Source organism: Ambystoma mexicanum, chromosome 7p, assembly GCF_040938575.1.
Source record: "Ambystoma mexicanum isolate Mex_15411 chromosome 7p, UKY_AmexF1_1, whole genome shotgun sequence".
NCBI classification, from domain to species: domain Eukaryota; kingdom Metazoa; phylum Chordata; class Amphibia; order Caudata; family Ambystomatidae; genus Ambystoma; species Ambystoma mexicanum.
The window spans coordinates 70,308,317-70,321,922 of NC_090939.1; positions in this window are offsets into that span (position 1 = coordinate 70,308,317).

The window sequence follows — 13,606 nt, forward strand, 5'->3', positions numbered from 1 at the left end:
CCATTGGTGATTATTCATGTCTTAACACCTTTTTGCAGAGGCCATACACCCCTATAATAATGTCTATTTTCTTGTATAGCATTTTCAGAAGGCCCTCTATACTTCTTTCATTTTCTGCATGTACCTTGCGTACAATTAGGACCTCAGGGCTTTGGCTCCCCTCTGAACCTGAGGTTGCTCATAGACATAGTGCCTGATTCTGCATTGCACAGTCTCTGCTGGTGGTTATTGCAAATACCGGCAAGCTGTTCTGGTATTGGCTTGAATGGTGGGGATGCTTTCTTGACAGGGAAAGGAGACTCCAAGATACTAAGAGGAGCATGAAAATGGATCCAGGCAGGGACTGAAGAGACAGGAGCTATGGACTGGTGTGGAAACATTAGGATTGGTGAGGATATGGTGGTAGAAATGATTTGGGGAAGGCGCAGCAAAGAGCAGCATGGAGACTGGTATGAATGGATCGGACCAAGGTTTTCAGGAAAGGTAATGCCTTTTGAGAGCCTGGTTGCTACTTTTTAGTACGCCCTGTACTCTTACAGAGCAGTAGTCATTTCGTCACACTGGTGGGCCACAATGAAATTTGATTTAGACCGAGCTTACAACTTAGTCATCCAAAATAAAGGACTGTGTTTACAACTTGCCAGATATTTTTAGATGGCTACACAATGGAAATGGATATGAGCTCAGTGATGAGTCTGAAGACCAGTGCTCTTCAGGAGCTATGCCAGGAAAGGGGACTCATCCGTCTCAGTAAGGTTAGTAAAACTGAAATGCTTAAGAGTCTCCAAGCTTTTGAAGAGGCTAGCGTGGTGGAGGAGGTCAATGGGGCCAATAGTGATCTGGAACCTCCCAAGCAAAGTACCCATTCCACTTGGGGCATAGCGAGAGCTGTTCCTGCCATTCCTCCCAAAGGACGGGTAGGATAGTTTCTCACACGTCCTGGGTTTCAGCCAAGTCCCAGAGTGGTCTCTCTGGGGCAGAACTGGCTTAAAGGAAGTTCCTTTTACAGGAAAGAAGGATGGCCCCAGAAGAGCATAAACAGAAGGATCGGGTAATGCTGGAGCTGCGCGAGCTAGAGCTTCAGGAGAACAGGGAAATAGACAGACAGACTTCTAGTGTGCAGGGGAGACTGTCCAGTGGTGGCACCCATGAAAAGCTTAGGTGCCCCAACCCCCAAAGATTACATCCACCTGTAAGAGGTGGGGAAGGACAGCTTTCACTCGTTCAAATCATTGGAACTAGCCTTACATTTCCATGAGTTGAAAGAGGAATTGTGGGATGCAGCCTTGGCTCAACCACCTACTGGTCTATCACCTCCTCGTCCAGCTAATACCCCCCCACTCCTCTTGTTCTCTCTCTGCCTCTTCCTGTTCTCTCACCACCTCCTGTTGTTGCTTTACACCTCCTCACATTCTCCCACTACCTCCTCCAATTCTCACCACCTCCTCCTGTTCTCTCACCAACACCTCCTCGCATTCTCCAACCTCCTCCAATTCTATCACCACATTCTCCTGTTCTCTCACCAACACCTCGTGTTGTTCTACCACCTCCTCACGTTCTCCCACTACCTCCTCCAATTCCCTTACCACCTCCTCCGGGTTCCTTCTCCACCCTCTCCTGTTCTCTCGTCACCTTCTCTTGTTGTTTTACCAACTCCTTTGGATACTTGTTCTCCCCTCCCCCCTTTATCTTCACCTCCACCTTCCTCTGCTGTTCCCAATCTCCTTCTATTCTCCTTCTCCCAATGTCCTCTCTTCCAATCCACCTTTGTTACTTCAAAGGACCTCCTCTCCTCCTCTCCAGCCTCTTCCAAACAACCTCCACCTCTCTGCTCCTCATGCCTGCAGAACTCTCCTTCTCTGCACCTCCCTGCTCTCCCTACTCCCACTCTGCTCTGATTGGTCCTACACTCAATATAGTGCTCTATCCGGATCCCGGGGACCATCCACCATTCATTTTGCACAGGTGAGTGTGGTTTTGTATTAGTATTCATTTTATTTGTATAGCGCGCAGGGCCCAATGGCATCTGGGCGCATAGCTTAGGTTACAGAGTGGCAAAATCAGAGAATATACCTTCCACAATACTTACAAAATATATTGTGTGTTCTCTATGGATTAGCTTGCTTGACTGAACGCGTAGTTTCTTTTCCACTCCAGTGGCCATCCCCTTCCCCGCCATCTTGGATTCACATAGCACCTGTTCCTGTGGGAGGGTGGGTGCTGCCCGGCAAGCGTTCTGCTGCTGTTCCCTGTTCTCTTTGCTCAGTTGTAACTTTAACACATTGTGTGGGGCTCAACCTGCAGAAGTCCACAACAGCTTTGTTCTGCTCTCATTCAAGGTTGCCTGCACCGCAGCTGCATGGATTACATGCAGGTGTGTAATAAGGGCGAGGGCACTAGATGTCCGTAGCACGTGGGTGTGGTTAGCAGGCATATGATGTCTGAGGGACAGGTGCACTGCATTGTACACTGGCCATATTGATAGATACAGTGGGGAACATCGACAACGGCCTGGAGACCTGGAACCCCTGGAACCCATCGTTATGATCACAAAAGCCATACTGTATCCGCTTAAGTATTGGAAGTGGGACACTTATGTGCCAATGGATCAGTCCTAAACTCTCTGGACAGAACACAGCCGCCAGCCTCTGTGCACATCAGTCAACAATTGCAGAGCCCTGCTGCATGGGGTCACCTTGGGAATATCGAGGCGCCAATCTTCATAGTTGAGTGAATGAGTGTGGTCCTTATCATAAGTTTGGAAGATTTTGTGACCCGATGTCTGCATGTGGTAATCACCCTGAGATCTCTGTTGGCATGTCTGTATATGTTTCTTTCTAGAGATGTAGGTATGTTTTATTAAACCCTTGGAATTGCTCTCTGTCTGCGATTGGTCCACTCATGGTCACATGCCATGACAAAATATATTGCTATCTCTCCATTATATACTAAGTAAACGCCAGGGCAACTCTGGTGTGGAGCAGAGGTGGGCCTCAGGATGGGCCTTGTATAAAGGGATGTGCCACAGAGGAAGGATGCATCTCAGAGGAGGGATGGGCCTTGTATAAAGGGATGTGCCACAGAGGAAGGATGCATCTCAGAGGAGGGATGGGCCTTGTATAAAGGGATGTGCCACAGAGGAAGGATGCATCTCAGAGGAGGGATGGGCCTTGTATAAAGCACAGAGGAAGGATGCATCTCAGAGGAGGGATGGGCCTTGTATAAAGGGATGTGCCACAGAGGAAGGATGCATCTCAGAGGAGGGATGGGCTTTGCGAAAGAGATGGCCCACTTGGCAGGGATATGCCTCGGAGGAGAAATGGGCCTCGAACAGGGTGGGATTAAAGAGGCAAGGGGTTGTAGGGGAGCAATGGCCGCGAGGAAGGATTGGGTGTAAAGAAAGGGATGGACCTCAGAGGGGATGGCCTTCGGCTAAGGATGGTCTTCAAGGTAGGGATGGCCTTAGCCAACTAATAGGTCTCAGGTGGAATGAGCTCCAGGGGAGGCATGGGGTTCTACGTTCGAATGGGCCTCCACACTGGGTTTGACGTCAGTATGAGGATGGGCCTATGGGCATTATACTGGAGAGCCTAACAATGTTGATTATAATCCAAGAAAGCACTGAGCTCCTTCTTGTACACAGTTGTGTTACAGATTCAAGTTCCCCCCCCCCCGCCTCGGTAGACTCATTTACTGTGTACATCATCTTTGCGTAGTCTTACCAGTGTGGGATGCACCGGGGAAAGTAGCGGTGTACTTGCAATTGTGCAAATGTGTCTATGGATGTGTCTCTGTGTGTCTAATATATTTCTGTAACTGTGAGAGCATGTGCTTGACTGGTATAGTGTTGTATACGTACTTTAACAGTCTGTGTACGTGTGTGTGTTTATATATGTAATTGTCTATGTCGGTATGGGCTTGGCCATGGTTGGAAGTGTATTGGAATGTACGTGTCTCAACACTTGTGTGTATCTCTACGTGTGGGCGTGCCTGCACATTATAGGCGTGGATACAGCGGTCGGGCTGTGCCCATAGATCTTGGACAGCAATGGAATACACTGGAATGTGTATGCGTGCGATTGTGCACCTTAATGGGTGAGTGTCAATGTGTGCCTGCCCCATCAAGGGGTGTTTGTGTGCGTGCGCTCAGGCGCATCTGAATTGATATCGCTGTGTGTACTTCTGCCCAGCTCTACCTGTGAATGCGCCCATCTGTGTTTATACTGCACTGATAGGCTCGTGTTTGCATCTGTGATCAAGCATGCACGATTGCCAGGGTGCTTGTTCCGTACACATCGTGCAAATGTGAGCACTTATTAAATACACATTTGTGTGGGTGTTGGGTTATCTTTCACCTGGCCGTGTCTGTCATTGTGCGTGTCTTTTCAGCTGGTGAAAAAACACCCGGTTTTGTTTTTGGCGGGTGAGCCCTAAAGCGTATGGGTGTGTTTGAGGGCTTGGCGGGTGAGCACAATGATCACTGTGCGGGTGAAACCCGCCGGAAGTGCGAGCGCTGAGCGGTGTGCTGTAAGTGTGTGCGTGCGTGTGCGTGTGCGTGGACGTCGTGCACCCGAGTTTGCGCGGGCTCCTAGGCCAGCGAGGGTTAATGCACATTCGGTGGGAAAGGTATTTCTCGAGAAGAAAGGCGGCCCATTAGCTCAGGGCCCCCCTGCACCCCACTGGGTTCATTTCACTGCCTTTGCCGGAGCTGTCAGGCCTAAGTCCCCGCGGCATTCCGTAACTAATCACCAGCAATGGGGCCACGGGGACGCTAAGAATACACGGCGCTGGGGCTACCCAGAGGGCCCCGCGCGGGGCTGGGAGGGGGCAGGGGGCAGCTGCATGGGTGGGAGGAGGGCACGTCGTCTTTTGTGTTGTGTTAAACTTTCAGTCCTCCTCTCCCCCTCGAAGAGAAGGCCACTCAAGGGCTCCTAAATGCATTCCCTGGTATTTATTAATGCAAAACTCTGCATAACAGCTTCAGTGGAAGGAAGGGCGAAACAAGGCACTGATTGCCAGCAGTCTTTGAGGAATGCCTGTGTACTTCGGCCAGCAGTGTTTAGCAGTGTCCCCAAGTCTGCTTCTTTTGCAGGGATCGCCTCGTTAAAATGGGCCCAAAATGTAGTGCGTTCTATTTTCAATCAAAAAATAAAAAGCAATGTATCGAGTTTTTCCAGTTTAAGTTAAAAGGAACTATATTAGTCATTGAAAGCAGAGTGGGCATGGGGTCACGTCATTAGACAGCGCACGCTAATATTTATCGGAGACGCTGCTAGAGGGGGCGGCTGGGGACGAACAAGTGTCACGTTCACGGGCAGAAACGGGCCCAGTGCTACAATGAGGCACTTTTAGTGGCAGAATCCAACATCGTATTTACCCTGGAGGGAGCCATTTTAGGATTAATCTTTGCCCCTGCTTGCAGCAACTTTTACAAAATAAAAAAAATAAACACGCAGTCCATGTACCAACAATAAACTAGAAATCTACACACACAATCAATGTGTCTGTCGTATTCTGCCCCTAGAGGGTTAATGTTGCCCATGGACGACTTACATACCAGGCTAACTGCCGCCGCGTCTTTCTTTGCGCTTCACTTATTACCGCACAAAGATGCCGCAACGCGACAGTGGCGACGAGGATGGGATCGTTGCCCTTGTCTCTGCACCCCAACTATGAATGAATAACAGCGGGCATACATGGTCCGTGCTGTGCCTGTTCCAGTTCAGACTCCACACCTGTGCACGCAGGTACTCTTTAATGGGCTGGATATACCCAGTGTCCTTCCACCGCAGTTTCACACCCAAGAAAAAGAAAGCGGACATCTCCACACCGTTACAGAACAGCGCATAAGATGTCGGACACAGAAACATCTGGCGCAGAGTGTTGTAAGGTTGAGATCAGTGCTAATGAATCCTGACACTGATATGCAGGGCTTATCATTTATTCAGGAACATACATTACATGTTGTGGCAAGACTATATCAACTGACAGAATGCAAACCAACCACCAACAATTCCACAAAGGACCGTACAAGTGAAACGTTCCATCATGACCTAACTATGTACAGAATACATATACAGGAGAAACCATATGAAAGACATAACAGATCACTAATGAAGCCCCAATAAACTTTAGTAAGACCACAACGCACTTCCCCTCCTAACTAATGGTCCAACAGAGACTCAACACCTTTAGAAACTCAGCCATACTTCGCAACTCTCTCCTTGCTCCATGCCTCACCACCCATCATTCTCACGGCATTACCAAGGTCCTTCTCCACAATTTTGACAACTGAAAACTTCTCACCATACTTCTTCCCCTTCCTTGGTAAACAAATTCTCACTTTGTCCCCCCACGCAAATGCAGTGACTCTACAACTCTGCACCTTGTCATACCTGCATTTCGTAACCTCTCCATTTCTCAGAATCCGATCTCTAATCATCTTCTGATCCACACTCACTAACTTGGATTTACCAAGCCACCCTGGAGTGAGAAAGGTATTAGGTTTCCTCCCTCTAAAAATTTCAAAAGGTGTTACACCAAGAAAAGAGCAGGAGCTGGGTGACAGGCCACTTGCAGCGGTAGCATTTTACAGTAAATGTTGGGAAAGGGAGACCCTTCTAAGGGTTTTTTAGTGCGCACAGCTTTGAAAGGTTGGTGTCGCGGGGATGGCTCCAAGCAGGACAAGTGCAAACCCATTGATTTCAACTTATTACAACAATTGCTTATAGCCCTAAGGGAAGCATGCTTCAATTCTTATGAGCTGTCATTATTTCGGGTGGCATTCGCTTTACCATTTTTTGGGGCCTTCAGGATTAGCGAACTGGATTCAACTGGCAAGAACGACAGGTCAGGGAGGGCCCTCACAGTGGGGGACATTTGCTTTTTCACCAAAGGATCGAGCAAGGGATAAAGGATCAATTTGAGGAAGTGTAAAACTGACGAACGGGGTAGAGGTAATGGGTCAAAATGTCTGGATCTCTGCACAGAGATAGCTGCCCGGTCTTTCTTTTAAAGCTGTTCTTGAGAACAGGCCCCAGGTTGGGGGGCTCCTACTAATGCATGTGGATGCCGCACCCTTGACCATTTTTCAGTTTAGGAAAGTACTGTCAGCCTCCTTGAGAGCAGTGGGAAACCATGGCAAGGGTTGGTCCCCACACAGTTTCAGAACTGGGGCGGCCACCACAGCCTTCGTGCAGGGAATATTTGTGCCAGCTATCATGAGGATTGGCAGATGGGAGTCCGTCCGTTATCAACTTTATGTGAGGCCCCAATGGGACTCTGCCAACCCACACAAGGCATAAGTGGTACAATTTCAGTGCTGATTGAATATTTGGTGCTGTGCGCATGAACTGTTGCCCCATCGGCAGCGCACCAATCAAACCAGGGCTGTGATTATGTTTTTGACCCATTTCTTTTGTATTCAACAGATGACGCAGTATGGGTAATTGGCCATTCATTTGTAGTGCGGGCCGAAAAGAAGGCGCAGCAGTGGAGAGTAGGATCCAATTTAGGATTTTAGGAAACAAAGGTGGTCTGGCTGGGCATATCAGGGATGAGTTGCCACTCTTTGGTGCCTGCAGTGCACTGGCAACTATAATCCAGTCCGGTCCCAAGATTTTTGGTCCTACCCCTAGGAGGGAATGACCTCACCATATTGGGGAGGGGTCACTTACTAGCCCAGATACAGGTGGCATTATGGATCTTAGCGCAAGAGTTCCTTGGCACAGAGATATTCTGGTCCGAGATTACGCCCAGGCTGCTCTGGTGTGGAGCCTCCTCTCTTGAGGGGATGGAAAAATCTAGAAGGCGCTTGAACAGAAGTTTAGAGAAATGTACTAGGGCAGAAGGACTTGGATTCATTGGACATTGTTGCCTAAATTCGCTCCCGTCCCATTTTGCGGCTGATGTTGTGCATTTATCCGACAAAGGAACAGATGTCTTCCTCACATTTAGGTGGCATTGGAAAGAGCTGGTTGCAGTTAATGATGTGGTGAGTATGTTCTAAGAGTGTGGGGGCATTGGGCCAAGAGGTGGGCCTTACCCAGAGTGTGGCAGAGTGGTGCGGCAGTCCTAACCTGAAAGGAGACTTTGAGGCTGTTGTTTCAGCCACAAGCGGCTCCGGAACGGCCGCATTCGAGCCAAAGCCGGTCAACAGGCACTGACTCCCCTTAGGGACAGTTGATACTCTGTCACCTGAAGTCTGTGGTCCTGACTGGCAGTCCTGAAAACCACATGCGGATAGCCGCTCTTTGCAAATGGCAAACAGGTAGTGGCACGGGCCACCCCTTGGATTATATTCTTGTTTACTTATGTGGCAGGAACGGCCCTGATTTCTGTGCTCCAATAAACTACGACCTTTGTGTTTCCAAACTTTACAACTGTTTCTGTGTTGATTATTATGAGTATTGATTGGACTCTGGTGTCATTGCTTTTATCTTAATGTGTAGGGGGAAAAGTGTGGATCGCCCTGCTAAGAGGCTGGTCAGCTCACGGAGCTACAAAGACAAGCTACAAAGACAGCTTTATCAAACTATTTCAGCCCAATGGTGACTACTGCTTATGAGCGGTTCTGACAACGATACGCTAATCAGAAGGAAGATGTGACACTTGATGCTTTTCTTGCCAGATTGAGACAATCAGCATTCACCTGCACCCTGCTAAATGAGGAAAAGACACTGACGATGTTGCACGCCTTATTGAATGGCATGCACCCTCATTCAAAGGGGTGGGGTGACTAAAAGGGAAGTCTGTCAGATTGTCCATTGTTTAAATCATTCAACTGATTGCTCTAAAACATAGCAGAGTACCGTTACACTTAAGTGAAAAAGTGCAACAAGAACTGGACAAATTAGTGCAAAATTATATAATTGAGAGAGTAACTGGCCCCATGCCGTAGGTGTCCTCCATTGTTATTGCCACCAAACCAAAGCAGACAAGGTTAGTACGAATCTGCATGGCCATGAGGCTCCCCAACAAGGCAATTCAGCAAACACTGCACCAGGCATCTACCATAGATAATGTGGTGGCCGACCTTGAGGAGGCAGCATTCTTCTCGAAGCTTGATCTGAAAGCTGGGTATCATCAGGTGGTGCTGCACCCTGAGTCCCGGTACATCACCACATTTACCACGCACAAAAGGCTGTATCAACACAAACAACTAAACTTTTGCATTTCGTCGTCGGCAGAGGTTTTTCAGCACATAGTGAGGAGTGTATTGGCAGGCGTCCCAGGGGTTATTAATATAAGAGTCAGAGCATACTGAATGCTTGGCAGTGGTGCCAGACAGACTACAAGATCAAGGCCGCACACCACCTAAGCAAAAGTGTGAATTTCTAAAACGACAGCTGGAATTCTTTGGATACTTTTTGAAAGCAGAGGGTCTGTCTGCGGATCCCAAAATAGTACGGGATGTCCACCATGCGCCTAAACCCCAGAGTGATGCGGAAAGTCAGAAATTTCCTGGCCACGGTTAAATACTGGAGCCCGTTTAGACAGGAACTCAACACTTTGTCAGAGCCATTACGGCAACGGACCACCATGCAGGAGAAAGCATTTCAAGACATTAAAAATGCACTTAAGGAAAATGCTATAATGGAATTTATTAATCCAGTTCACCCAACGGAAATTGCGGTAGATGCAATCCCTTTTTGATTGAGGGCAGTCCTCACACAAAAGGACAACAACAGAGAAGTATTACCCATCACCGATGCAAGAAGATCCCTGTCAGGGGCAGAACCAAGGTACTTAAGAGAGGTGCTGGCGGTTTTGTGGGGCTGTCGCAATTACTATATCTATGTCTACGGAAAGCCAGTACCAAAGCCCCAAAAACTAATCATGTCCAGAGCGGTATCCAGTGAATTCAGCGGGAAAAAACACAGAGAGGCATTTTTCAGAAAAGCAATTCCAGCAAAAAAATACCGACTTTAAATAAAAATGTATATGGGGGTTTGAGGTAAGTAGTTAAAACGGGTCGGGAGGGGTCTGGGGTGAGGTTATAAGCATAGGGAAATGGGGGAATTGGTGGCGGGATTAAAAAAGAAATTCTGTATTTTTTCGATGTAAAATGTGTCTTTGAAAAATACCTCTCTGTAATTTTCTTCGCGATATAATTACATAGGACCGTCTGGAGGGTTTATAGTCATTCCATCGACAGCCAAAGCATCTAATGCCATACCATCTAAAAAAAAGCATCTTAAAAAAAGCATCTAATGCATTTATTTTTTTATTTTAATGGGGGGGTCCCCATCCCCTTTTTTAACCTTTAAAACCCATTTTTATTAAACTAAACCCTTTACCATCTAAAAAAATGCATTAGATGCTTTGTTTTAGATGGTATGGCTGTCAATGCTTTGGTTGTCGATGCAATGACCGGATACCCGTCTGGAGCAGTGCAACATTTTCCATCTTGAATCTAAAAATGGCTCCTACAACTCCAGGAGTATGACTTGTCACTGACATATAGACTACATGACGACCTGTTGAGACACCCTGAAGACCACAGTACCGCCTCGGGGCATGTAAAGCTGTTGGCAGAGGAACACATCTGTAGGATCACAGAGGCTGCTGTTTCAATCTACTTGACATTGCGCGAAATCACTCATGCAGTTGCTCCGGAAGAATGCTTTCAGATGGAATTGGAAGCTGTACATACAGGTAGGAGGAAGGAGCTCCTAGCTCTTCGGGAGCGCCGCACAGCAACGGCAAAGACGTCCTTACTGAGCTTGTAGAACGTTCAACATGAGCTATCCATCTCACCAAAAGGGTTACTGTTATGGGATGTCCGCATCATGCTCACGTCAACACTGGTTCTGGAGGTACAATAGCTGACTCACAAGGGCCTCCAGGCACGGCTACACCATAGGCAAGAATTTGGGAGAAGGTCTGGTTTCCAGAACTGGAATCCAAGTGGATTTGTACAAAACTCCTTATGGTGGCAAGCCTCCATGCCACTTGCCTTAGTACCTCCCATGTAATCGCAGGAAAGAAGTGAGCATTTGTGGGAGTGTGTGAGCATGGATTGTGGCACAATCAAGGCTGATTAGCACTTTCTAATCGTGATCGGCGAGTGGTCGGGATATCCTGTAGTTGACTTCACTCTCAGCCAAGTAATTCCAACATTGGAGTGAATGTCCGCAACACATGGGTTACCTGCAGAAATAAGGACTGACAACGGACCTCCATTTCAAGGTCAGGAAGTTCAAGAGTATATGATGTCACTAAACATACATCACAGTATGCTTCGTTGTGGCCAAAGGCCAACAGCAACGCAGAGCAGTTCCTGCACAGATTGCACAAGGTATTTCTGAAAGCGAAAGGACAAAGTGTGTCCCTACCATATGCACTATACCAGTTTCTATCAGAGTGCCGCACAACCACACGCTCCCCAACAGGAGTCTTGCCAGCGGAGGCACTGATAGGTGGATACATCCTAGGAACTGTTCCGGTGAATCCCTCCCAAGAACATCATCAGATACGGAATGAGGTTGTGTATGAAAGGCGGAAGCTGGGCAATCACAGAGAAAGTATTAGGAGATGAATAGTGCCTTAAAATGTGCAAACACCGGATCAATTACTTGCTAAGAAGAGGTAACCCACAAACAAGTTGAGTCTTCCTTTTGAACCCAAACCGTGGCACGTGCATGGTAACGGTGAAAAGATGTAAAGAGACAGTGATGAAGAACTCCAGTTACGAACTAGAACCAGAGCCCGGAAGCTACCTACTGAACCGGCTGGCTTTGAGATGTACAGATAAGCATTAGTGCAATATAGTGTCTTGTGGTAAATTGCTAGTGTTATAATGGTTCACTGTTGGCGATGTTTATGTTCATGTGTATAATAAAGGAGGGATGTTGTTATGGATGTAAGGGAATCCTCTTAAGTCATGATACAGTGATGCGTGTCACGTGTTTCGGCTGGTTAGCCTTTCTCAAATCAGGGCAAGTATACATTCGTCCATAATTGGCTTCCAAGTGAAATTCAGATGCCTATTTCATGGGTTCGATCCCCGTGCAACGTATTAACAGGAATGATTCCACGTAGCTCTTCTGGGAACCAGCCGAAACGTGTCATCATAAAGGTCAATTGTGAAAAATTAACAATTTGACACCACGAAAGGCAGTTGGTTAATTGTGACAAATAAACAATTTGACAAGCTACCTAACATTAATCTAAGGGGCAAGTGCCACGACGGGACATGGCCCGGGCGACCATGGACATGGCAGAGCTTCCAGTGCCATACAACCACACACACAGACGACGGAAGGTTTCTCGAGGGAACGCACCCTACGTGCTACGGTAGTAAGTGTGGGTAGGGAAGCTCATTCGCTCCAACACGCCCATTCGGATGTGTTTACCATTTCGGCGTTTTTCCCATGCTGATGTAATGCCCAGTTGGAAGCAATGGGCACTCTGATGCCCTGCTCATGCTGAGCCAGCTCCAACGTTTGTCCTAACTTCCCTACTCTGACGTTTTGCGCATCATAATGTTTCATCTGGTTCAATGCCTTGACAATAATATGCTTTCTTTTTGAAGCTGTCTGCCCTTTTTATGGTGTCTTCCCTTTGCAATGTTTGTATTTGGTATCTTATGGCCCATGGTACAGTGCGAGCAAGAGGAGAGATGAAGCATGCGGAAGAAGAAAGTGAAACAGGAAGTGAGGCCATGGCTGCAGAGGAAGAGACAAGGAGGGCGAGGCTGCCTGGAGAGGGAGATGATGGACAGGGAGACGGTCTGAAGGGGGAGAGCACAGAGAGGCAAAGCCAGGAGAGGCTGGAGAAGGAGTACGAGAGGTTGGGAGAGGAGTGGCAGGAGTGCAGAGGCTGTAGAGGGAGGGGCTGATGAGGGATAGGCAGGAGTGGGAGGAAAAAAGAGGAAGTGAGAGGGGCTGCAGAAGGATATGCTGACGAGGGAGAGGCAGGTGCCAGGGGAGAGTGAGTGGGCTTAGAGGGGCGAGGGGGAGCAGGAGAGGCTAGAGTGGAAGAGGGATAGGTGTGGGAAAAAGGCAGGAGCGACAGCTACCGGAGTGCACTCACACTCGTCCTTTACTCATTTTCAGATGTCATGGCTTCAAAGTCCTTACTTTGGCATATACCTTCATGCACATAGCTTCACCCCTGCTTTTGTTTCCTGTGCCCACTCTGTATTATACATCCCCATGTTCAGTTGCCTCCAATCCCTTTAAGTGGCCATTCATTTTCTGACCAATGCACAGTTCGCCTGCATACACAATTTGTTGGCCTTTTGTTTGGTGCAACACTGCATCGTGGTGCATGATGGCATTGGTTTGGAGGTACTTGTGTGCTGGAGAGATTGAGTCTGCTACGCTTTGCTATGTTCACAGGGATGTGCTGCCATGTGATGCACCCTGGTCTGCAGACATACATGGCTTCGCGACTTCTCGGTGCTTCGCCACAAAGTGCTGTTGTTGGGTGTTGGTGCAGCCTTGCTATTGCCTGTGGCAGAACGAGCAGTCTAAGTGAATCCTTGAATTCTGTGTCAGTCCTTCCGGTGCAGTGTCACACTGGGCAGTGTTTGGGTTGTGATTCTCTTCCTGTGTGCAGTCATGTTCACTGCGTTGGTTTGTTTCTCATGTTCATGTACCAT